General features: G+C 38.2%; 1 long non-coding RNA gene across 1 annotated transcript; it reads left to right on the top strand.

The window, feature by feature from the left end:
• The first annotated feature begins 947 nt into the window (after positions 1-947).
• LOC117098049 lies at positions 948-10,468 on the top strand. The gene is made up of 3 exons (XR_004443153.1): positions 948-1,041; positions 4,931-5,032; positions 10,317-10,468. It is a non-coding gene; the product is annotated as an uncharacterized LOC117098049 (long non-coding RNA).
• The last annotated feature ends 984 nt before the right edge of the window (positions 10,469-11,452 follow it).

Here is an 11,452-nt window from a genome sequence, read left to right as displayed (position 1 = left end):
GAATATGAATACTGAGCCGTGATCAGCCTCTCTTCTTTCTTACTTTTAGAAATGCTGTGTAGGATAACTTGAAATGGACTAGTCAGGAGGTATGTCTCCCTAGGCTACTTTAACTGTTTAACTGTAATGAAGACAAGAACCTCAAGGAGCATTCAAAAAGAATCTTACAACTGGCTTTCATAATTCCATTTCAGCAAACAATGCATAGCTACCTTTTCTCTTCATCAATATTCTGAAGTCTTCCACTTTAGTATAATTAATTCTGAGATGAGGGCTTTCAAATCCTCGTCTCCAGTCCACCACCTTTTCTCGCCACATCTTCCCTGGGAGAGTGTCCATCTTCAGTCCCCTGATTCTTTCATGTGGGTTTTTTCATGCTTAACTCCCTATTTTGCATAGACTCACCTTTTCCTTTGCCTTCTCATCAGCAATCTCATATGTCCCACCCCACTTAACCCAGCAAATCTCTGATTTTGGGTCAAGTGAACCACCAATTTTTCCTCGTGTCTGCATCCTGGGTGCTGAAAAAAATCAAATTATATGACTCGGTTGGTTATATTACAGAATAATGGTCTCTGGTCTTAGTTTATCTCTCAGAAACACACTTTTTCTTTATTTCATTCAACAAACTGTCATTGCTCACTACTTTCCCAATACGTGCAGAGAAGTATTTCACAGTGTTGATATATATGTCAAAAGTACCAAATATTGATGCAAGTTTGAATAATGAAGAGCTCTTATGAGATGCTTGAAATGATTAAGGACGCAGTAATTATCTTTTTACGTTGCCTTTTACCACAAGGATGACGATATCTTAGAATTTCTAAGGACACCCCCAAAACTAAATGTGAACAAGAACAGAGACTGGTTGTCAGCATCCATGGAGACACAGATCTCAGAACCTTCCAAACATGGAACTTCAGGAAAAAAAGCACTGAGAATCAGTGCTTTTCTCTCCCTTCACCACTGAAGCTTTGGGTCCTCAGCATTCTTTGAACTGCCTGGAGTTTCTGGCTGTGTTATCCATCCTGTCCTCTCTAGGTAATACTCTCAGCTAGAAATATATCCTCCATCTTGTCTCAGAAAGCACTCTTGTATGCCAAGAGTGATATATGTAGGGAGATATATTGTATGCCAGACTCTGTGTTGAGAACATAGACATGAATATGATTCCTTCAACAAAGTCACTGAATTTCCTCTTGAACTTCCATTGAACTGACACTTTATGATTGTTTTTATCATCTTAACTCAGAAAAATTATCAGAGCCATATATGCAATTTGTACTAAGGGTAAGCCTTGGAAATGGGCAGGTACATTTCTCCCTTGGAAAAAAGTGGGAAAGTTGGCAGAGTTTGATGGCCCACACCTGTAGTCTTAGCATTTCGAGAGGCCAAGGCAGGAGGATCACTTGAGCCCAGGAGTTCGAGACCAGCCTGGGCAACATTGCAAGACCTCGTCTCTACAAAAAATTAAAAAACTTAACTGGGTGTGGTGGCGCATGCCTGTGGTACCAGCCATTGGGGAGGCTAAGTGGGGAGAATCACTTGAGCCCAGAGGTCGAGGTTGCAGTGAGCTGTGTTCATGCTGCTGCACTCCAGCCTGGGTGGCATAGTGTAACCTTGTCTCAAATAAATAAATAAATAACATTTTAAAAATAGGAAGGTAAGGAGGACAGATAACCATGTCGATAAGCCCTAAGGAAGGTGAGTATGGGGAAAGCTGAAAACATCATATACTGGCAGCCTGCATTTCCCATGAATGACTCTGTGATTTCCCCTGCTGTGGGTTCATGGTAAGGGTGATGGTGACAGGAGTGGAGTTGTGACCTTTAATGAGGTAAAGGTCAGGGATAGCTGCTATTAATATGAAAAGGAAAAGACAATCTGAGTACCTTTTTACCACCCTAACTTACTAACTTACTAGGTTATTTCACCTATAGTTTCTTAAGACCTGAATGCTAGTTTACCCAAGGGTGGGTGCTTACTTTGTTGCTCTCCTTTTTACATTCAAAAATCTTCACTTGAACCCTTTCAAAGTAAAGTCTGTGCCATTGGATAATAGTTATGGAATAATAACTAGTTTTCATTGGTTTCTATAACGTCTGAGACAGGAGATTGGAAAAGAGAATGAGACTCTGCCTTAACCTTCAGAACACAGGTATGGGAGGCCGTTCTGGGCAATGGTTAAGAGCACAGGTTCTCACATCAGATGCTGAGGGTGTGAACTCACACTCTGCCAGTTTTCAGTTATTTAATATTAGATAAATTAACCTCATCATTCCTGGTATTTATATGTGAAATGGAGATAATCGATAGATTTATAGCATTAGTTTGAAGATTAAATGATATTATACATGTAAATATTGTTCAGTTTAATGTCTAGTACAAGAGAAAGTAATACATAAGTTTTAGCCATTATTTTTAGCCCTGGCTCTCAAGACATAACCAGCTTAGGCTATGAGGATGTCAGTCATGATGAGTAGCAGAAGTTTCTTAGGGATTCACAAACTTACAAAATTCATAAGAGATAGGACTGTGGTTTAATTTTAAAACTAAGTCAAGCTTGTTTAAACTCCAGAAAGGGACATCAAAGTCCCAAATCAGGAATCAGTTGAATAATTTTGTCTCTTTTGGCCTAACATAATGATTTATCTCTTGTCCCTTTTCTTTGCTCTTCTGTCTTCACTCTCTCCCTGGTAATCTCATTTAATACCAACAGTCAAGCCGTAATCTTGAGAGAATTGAGTCTCAAATATCTTTCCTGAACTCCAGATCCATACTTCCAACATCCTGAAAAATATTTCTGCCTGGGCGTTCCCCCAGTCTAGGAAACTGGATTTTGCCTTCTTTATCTTAGTGTCTACATCTTCACTTATAAGAAGTGTAAATATATTTGTGTTTAAATGGATATAGTGAAGATAATATGCAAATATATACATGTAAATGAATGAGTGAATGAATAAAACTTGTCAACAGTTTTTCAATATAGACTAAGATTAGCATATAAAAAGCCTTCAAACTATTTCCCATTCACGAAGTCAAACTAAGTTGAAAAATAACATGCTGACTTCATTCTTCAATTTAGAATAGATGTCCAAAAGTCGGATTTGGTGAAGAACCTGTCCTGTCACCCAAAGTCAGCAAAAAGGCTTAGACAGCAAAATAATGAGATAGAAAGGAGATTGTCAACCTCAGTCCCAGGCAGATCACAGACACACACTTGCATAATCATTGCTCTAAGTCCAAGCAATTTCTAAGGGTAGGAAAAACCTAGATGATCTATATGGAACAAACTTGACTGTACACTGCAAGCATCAACCTCCTTTATGGAAAGCATGTGAGCTGTGGGTACAAGTGGTTGGGGGTAATGGTGGACCCCACTGACAATGGACCAGGAGCTAAACATATAAATACATCCGCATCCTCTACTCATGGTCTAGACTCTAGTGAAAAAAGATGAGGCAGTAAAAAGCTGGAGAAAGTATGTAAGAAACAGAGTTCCCACTCACTAGTTTTATTTATTTAACAAACAACTCCTGAATGCCCTCCAAGTTTCAGGGACTGCTAGATGCTCTGTCAGATATCCTAATCAAACCACGCAATAGGAGTGGTATTTGGTGTCCACACAAGTCTACTGTACTCTGGGGTGAAGTTGCTGCAACATTTCCAAGTCCTTCTGACTCCTTTTGAATACGCACACAATACACACATACACATGTGTCCGGAACTATGGCATGGTGGGATAAAAGGGGCATGACCTTCCGTTCAGGTGACCAATGTATTGGAGTAGAAGGGACACATCCTCTTTGATCTTTGTCACCAGGAGGCCTTCAGTGTCAGCCTCATGAGGCTTCTACAGGCTGGCCTCCACTGAATAATTGAATAGTAAGCCAGAGACAGATGGAGACTGGAAGCAGATTTTGATTCCTTATCCTGGCCAAGTTTAATATTTCCAAAGACTTGTATCCCCTGAAAAGATACACTGAAGTCCTAATACCTGTACCTCAGAATGTGACCTTATTTGGAGATAAGGTTTTTACAGAGGTAAACAAGTTAAAACAAAGTCTTTAGGTTGGCCCCTAACCTTATATGGCAGCTGTTCTTATAAAAAAGGGAAGTTGGGGACACAGACATGTGTTCAGGGAGAATGCCATGTGAGGATGAAGGCAGAGATCAGAGTGAGGCTTGTTCATAACAAAGAACACCAAAGATTGCCAGCAAACCACCCAAAGTAAGGGGTAGGCATGGGACTGGTTCCCCACACAGCCCTCAGAAGGAACCAACCCTACTGACACCTTGGCCTCAGACTTCCAGCCTCCAGAACTATGACAGAACAAATTTCTGTTGTTTAAGACTGTCACTAAGTTTTTGGTATGTACTTTATTATGGCAGCCCTAGCAAGCTGATACACAAGGCTAATGCTTCCAACTGTTCTGGAAACCAAATTGTATCCAGGTTCATATGCTACCTCATAGGAGATGTGAATGCTTATCAAAATCTTTTCAAATTTATGTTAATAGCATTGAAAGGGAAAAGAAAAAAGAGCAAATATTGTCTCTTCAGAATGATTTTCCCAAAATAATGACAATGTGCTCTTTGAAAAGCTCCTCTCTTTGGAAAACACATCCTATATCCTAATCACTTGTTTCCAGCTGAGACAAAGAACTGCTCTTTTATTTTAACAGTAGATAACCACATTTCAACAATCAAGCCAAAACAGCAGTAATTAACATAAATTGTCTTATGAGTTGCTTGTACACTACCTCATTTTGTTTCATGAGCAGGGCCATAAGATAAATTAATTAAAAAACAGAACAGACCAAAGATGGGCAAGTTTGGGTGCATTAATACTTACTATGAAATTATGATTATGACAGCTTAGATAAAGTGAAAACTATTTAAACAAGGCTTCATTTTTTCCTTGTTCTAGGCTAATAAATATCACCATTCAATTCTGCAACATCAAACCAGAGCTCACGGAGGCATTGTGACTTACAAGTGAAGAGAATGGATTCTAACCTGGGTTTAGCAGGTATAGCTATGTAGTTTGCAGGGCAGGTGCAAAATGAAAATGCAGAGGTCATTGGTAAAAAGCAGGAAAAGAGTCATTGAAGGTACCAAAATAATATAAGGTTTCCTTCCTTCTTCATCACGGGGTTTTAAATTATATTTAATGTTGTTTAATGTGGTTCTAAGTAAATTAAAATTAAAATTTTTAATTGGCTGGGTGCAGTGGCTCACGCCTATAATCCTAGCACTTTGGGAGCTCGGGAGTTCGAGATCAGCCTGGGCAACACAGTGAAACCCCGTCTCTACTAAAAATACAAAAAAATTAGCCAGGCGTGGCGGCGTGCGCCCGTAGTCCCAGCAACTCGGGAGGCTGAGGCAGGAGAACTGCTTGAACCTGGGAGGCGGAGGTTGCAGTGAGCCAAGATCTCGCCACTGCACTAGAGTCTGGGTAACAGAACAAGACTCCATCTCCAAAAAAAAAAAAAAAAAAAAAATTAGTTATGAGTGAATTTTACCATTTAGCTTTATATTGTGCGATGAGTTTTAAATGCCAATGTAAAAGTATTTGATGTGTATGCAGAATCACTGAAATCAAACACTATATATTTCATAGTTTTTACATGCATATTTATTTTGTTCTTATCAGAACAGTGGAAACACTGCACAGAACAAACTTGATTGTGTTTATTTCAATTCTCGATGCACACACATTCTACAAACTCTCCCTACCTTTGGGGTTACTGATGGCTATGGAACGATTGAAAGGAAAAAGAACTATGGGTTGCCCTATCTTTCCCTTTCCTTCTATGTCAGCACGTTCAGCGTAAGTGGCTGACTACTGCAAGCGCATAAGACACTTAAGAAAGGACACAATAGGGCTCCTTGGTGATTTGAGTTTCTTGGAACACCATAGTCTTCTCTTTGTGTTCTAAGCAAGTTCTCCTTGGAATGGAAAGTGTAACCTCTCTTGGGGTTGTCAGGAGCCCCCACCACCCCTCCCAATCACTCAGAATGAACATAACAGGCTTACCTTGCAATCACTTGGAGTCTCCTTGAACTCCATGCATTGTGGTATACCAGAATTCTGTGCTCAGAGCCATCACATGCTCTGTGCACATGAAGCGGCAAGAAACAGCATGAGCTTCATCATTGCATTGCACTTCTGTTACAAATCACAAGTTCAAAGATAATTAAGAATATCTAACAGTGACAGCAGACCATTAAACCAAGCGTGGGGCCCTGTGTAATTGCATAGTTTGCACAACCACAAACACAGCCCTGGGTTCTCGCCTGGATTCTCCCAGTAACTTACTATATCCTGAGCAATCCACTAATCTCTATGGGAGTCATTTTCCATGCCTGTGAAATAAGAAGGAACAAACTCTCATACTACTCAAAAATTCTAGGGATCTGCATTTTTCATGGCATTTCTTTTTCATCTTTCCTTATCCATTTTTATAGCAATCTCACCCACCCCTACTCACAAGAATACAAATTCTATAAAGGCAGGGACTTGCTCAATACTTTATCCACAATGAGTAGAACCAGGCTTAGAATATAGTAGGTACTCTTTTAAGTTTATAATGGATGGAGGAATAATAAACAACACCCTCACCACTGTACTACCTAATCTTCCCCACTGTCTCTATTCATATAATAAAACTTAGGACCAAGTACTTTAAAAGCATAGTACATTGAAACCAAAAACCAACTCTAGCCTAATGATGTAGTTTTGATGACCTATGCAATTAATACAAATATAGTGCCAACATTTTAAATTTGGGGAATTTCACATTAGATACAACATTTCAGTTATTTTTTTAAACCCTAAAGACATGGTGCTACTCATCTGAAGTAGAGCTGGGCACACTCTCAAGTTTGTCATAGCCTTACTAGGCCTGCTTCTCTCATGAATGTCACCTGGGGTCCCCTCTAAATATTTGATTTAATGATCCCTGTTTTAGATCATCTGGAGAGAAATAAAGGACATGATATTGATGATTTCAAGTCACCCACAGTGACATGGCTTATTGGCATTTTTTGTCTACCCTTTCAGGGCCAGCATTCTAACAAGTAAAGCATCACAAGCCTGGGCCTGCCCATGGTATGGGTAAGGATGTGTCTCTCACACCAAATCCTTTTTTGTAGACCCTTGACAGTGTCTCTTTGTAGCCTCAAATTGTCTAATTTAATAGAAAGCCTCTGATACATAAATAATTCATAACAAGGTCCTAATAAATCAGTGAGCTAATCCTTCTCCAAAGCAATTTCATTTTAAAGAAGCTCTAGCCAGAGAATTGCAATGCTCTACCCATTCATTTAATTTCAGTTGCTGTGATACCTGAGTTCAGGACATAGTTTTGATGAGTAAAGTGAGTTGAAGCACAATTCGAATCATATCAACAAGTTAATATCTATTTTTCTGATTTTTGAAGTTTACCCTATAAATAGAACAGCTCTAAAGTAAGGTCTGTGACTTTCTTTTTTTTTTTTTTTTTTTTTTTTTTTCAGACGGAGTCTGGCTCTGTCTCCCAGGCTGGAGTGCAGTGGCCGGATCTCAGCTCACTGCAAGCTCCACCTCCCGGGTTTACGCCATTCTCCTGCCTCAGCCTCCTAAGTAGCTGGGACTACAGGCGCCCGCCACCTCGCCCGGCTAGTTTTTGTATTTTTAGTAGAGATGGGGTTTCACCGTGTTAGCCAGGATGGTCTCGATCTCCTGACCTTGTGATCCGCCCGTCTCGGCCTCCCAAAGTGCTGGGATTACAGGCTTGAGCCACCGCGCCCGGCCAGGTCTGTGACTTTCATAAAGTAGATAATATTATATTTCTAAGTACTTGTGGTTAGGTATAAGTTCATACTAATCAGATACGTATAATTCATAAACACTTGGGGTGAAATTTATTACCAGGTACTATTATATTGGAATATGTCTATCACAGTATATATATATGAATTAAAATTTTTCATATATATGTGCTTATGTATGTATACACACATGCACACACACATCTATATATAGAGAGAGAAAGATCATATTTATGACAACATATTAATATTTTATAATATATATTCAATGAACACATATCAGAATCAGAAAGATTATTGTAAATTTAAAAATGATTTCATTTGATAGTGAAAGTCTATATATTCTTATAGCTCAAGACCCTGCACTGTTTTCTAATAAGATATTTAAAAGCAAACCAAATGCTCAGAACATTTTTTCCAGCCAGAAAATCAAGTTGTTTCATTTGTTTTAGTCCAAAGAACATGCTTTAACAAGGCCTTTGTCTTGAGGATTTTACCATTGTCCTTGAAACTCACTTTAAAATTCAGTCTTTTGAAAACTGCACAAGCAAAAAAGGAAATTTTCTTTCCCTATGAAATTTAATTTACATGTAAAATTAATTTGAAATCTAACATGAAGTCAGATTTTTACAAGCATTATTCCAAAACTAATGCCAAGAAACAGGCACTTGTACAATTTTATGCCTTGCACTTAATTTCTTCTTAAGTAAAGCAACTGAAAAAATTCATTAATTTTTTTCTTGACCATTAGCTTGAAAGTTTTCATTTAATGAGACCATCAATTGAAGGTATTTTATGTATTCTATGGTTGCCTCTGAGGTTAACTCTCTATTACCAGTTTTAACCATGCTATAGTCCAGACAAATGTTTTATTTGCTGATTTGTTTGAATAGTTACAGTATTCTATACCCTGGGCATTATAATTAATCTAAATTTTCCTCCAAAATCGTGTGATCTTTTGACCCCAGGACCAGTAAGGGTGCATGTTCAGAGACACCATTCAGGCTCTGCTTGCTGTTTGGAGTGGAGTTTGGAGAAGGGTGGGAATGCTTTTGCCTTTCATGCCTTCTCCCATCCAATTTGCCATGATGAGAGCATGCTACTATTTAAATGGCCAGGACCCTGAAAATGCCTACTACTGCATATTAGATACATACATCCTGGGTTTAAAACTGTAAACAATAAAAGACCTGGGCTTTTTTTCCTGTGGTTTTTTTTTTTTTTTTTTCCCTACTTTACTGATTTTTCCACTTGTATTTCTCACTCTTTCCTTATTTTGACTTTTTAGTGTCTTTGTATGTTTTCTTAACTTTTGAATTGTATGTTTATTGCTTTTATTTTCTTTCTTTTAAAAATGCTAACATGGTTTCTATAAGCTTTTTTTTTCTAGAAATTGTATAATTTTGATTTGTATATTTCTTTTGATGTAAGATTTATTTTTAAAAGGATTCTTGTCTCCAATCAGGTAGATTTTACTTTTTGTCATTGGTTTCTAGTTACACTGCATATTTATATTGGCAGATGTCACTTGCATAATTTATTTTTGATTTATTATTCTTTAATGATTGGGCAAGAGATCCTTTCTGTATTGTGAATTATTTTTAAATATGTCTCAAACTACTTTTCCTTATTTTCTTGCTAACTCTTTCGGCTCTACCAGACAGGGGGCAAGAGGGGCACGGTAGTATACAGAACACAGACGTGGACCCCAGTCAGACCTGAGTGTGAATCTCTGCTGGGCTTCCTGGCTGTGTGACTGGGGCAAAGCGATCTTTTAGTTTTGGTTTCCTCAACTGGACAAATGCTAAGATAATGTACCCAAAGAGTTTGAAGAGGTACCACGAAAATGGTTGTTATTCATCATCATCATCATCATTATGATTATTACTCTTGTCTACTTCACTACCAATAAATTACTTATATAAAAATTGCTTTTATGAAATTCCTGGAGAAATAGGAAACTATTTAATGTTAATAGGGAATACAAACTAGTTGATGTGAATAGGGAATATAAACACACATGTATATATAGAGATATATGCATGCTATATGCAATTTTATTAATCTTTTTATTAATCCTATGATGTAAGTAAAGTGGGAAATATTCCACCCATTATATAAAGAGACCATGATTAGATCATCTGTGGAACCACCTTCAATGACAAAGGAACTACTAATTCCAGGGGTTTGACCCAGGCCTTCTAACTAAAACTGTATTCTACATAATCACACATTCCTACTTGATTTAATTTATGTTGCTCAAATGATTTCTGAGTATGCATCAGGTAACTGTGAAGTAGTTGTAAAAGCAGGCCATTATCCGTAGTCGTCATGGTACACGTTCACATTTCCAAGGACAAGAATATAGGTTAAGAAATAGCCCAGTCTAATTGGACCTACATTCATGCTCTTAATGTGTAAGGAAAACATGGAATAAGAGGACATGACTAGTGAAGAACAAGTTTAAGACACTTTTTGTTTGGTTATGTTTTTGACACCAGCAATCTGAAATTCTGAAAAAATCCCATTTGCAACAATGAGACATCTTAGCTGCTTTCCTCAGGAAGTCCAGAGAATTGTGGAATTTGTTCAAAGCTGGAAGACTTTTGAGACGGAGGTCAAGAAAAACAAAAGAGGCTCCAAAGAGTGCTGTCTAGGCAAGCTATTTCAAAATATTAAATGGGTTATTGTCTTTCACAACAACACTACTGGGAGCTATATAATTCTATTATATCTATAGATGCCTCATATAATTGATATCTCCCAGGAGTTCTGAAGTGCTTCATAACTGACTGGTTCCCCATCCCCCACCTCTGGAGAATGACAGAAAAGCTAGTGATCCTGACTTTGCGTTGAAATTGCTTGCATGGGCATCTTTAATGTACCTACAGCAGACGTGGACACGGGTGCTAATGCTGCACGGTGCCCCTTCGGTTCTTCTTCAGTCCAGGTGATAGATTATAGAGATAGCAGTTTGACTTTGGATTATAAAGAACATCACTGGGAGACAGAGGCAGGTGGATTGCCTGAGCTCAGGAGTTGGAGACCAGGCTGGCCAACATGGCAAAACCCTGTCTCTACTAAAAATACCAAAAAAAAAAAATTAGCCAGTCACGGTGACGCATGCCTGTAGTCCCAACTACTTGGGAGGCTGAGACATGAGAATTGCTTGAACCTGAGAGGCGGAGGTTGCAGTGAGCTGAGATCATGTCACTGCACTCCAGCCTGGGCGACAGAAAGAGACTCTGTCTCTAAATAAATAAATAAATAAATAAATAAATAAATAAATAAATACACCATCCCCATAACATTGTAAAATGTTAGCTTACCAAACAAAGTATCCATTTCACATTTGATTTATGGGTATATTTTAGAAAACGATACTTTCATAAAAAGGCCTCTGTGTGTGTTTGGTGAGGAAAAAAAAAAACAAATTAAAACCTAAGAGGAAGAGTGTGCACTGGGGTGGGAGATGTTTACAAGGGAGTGTGCTCACCTTTCACAATGATTTATTTAACAAGCATGTATTGAGCCTCTATTGAATGCTCAAAGATAATAGAAAAGTGCTTTCCGTACAAAGAAGACTCCCATTCAAAGTAGGATTGAGATTGACAAGTGGTTCCAGATCTTCAGACAT

Source organism: Trachypithecus francoisi, unplaced genomic scaffold (assembly GCF_009764315.1).
Source record: "Trachypithecus francoisi isolate TF-2019V2 unplaced genomic scaffold, Tfra_2.0 Lachesis_group15, whole genome shotgun sequence".
In the NCBI taxonomy this organism is placed as follows: domain Eukaryota; kingdom Metazoa; phylum Chordata; class Mammalia; order Primates; family Cercopithecidae; genus Trachypithecus; species Trachypithecus francoisi.
Note: the sequence above shows the minus strand (reverse complement) of the source record. Positions and strands in the feature narration are given on the sequence as shown.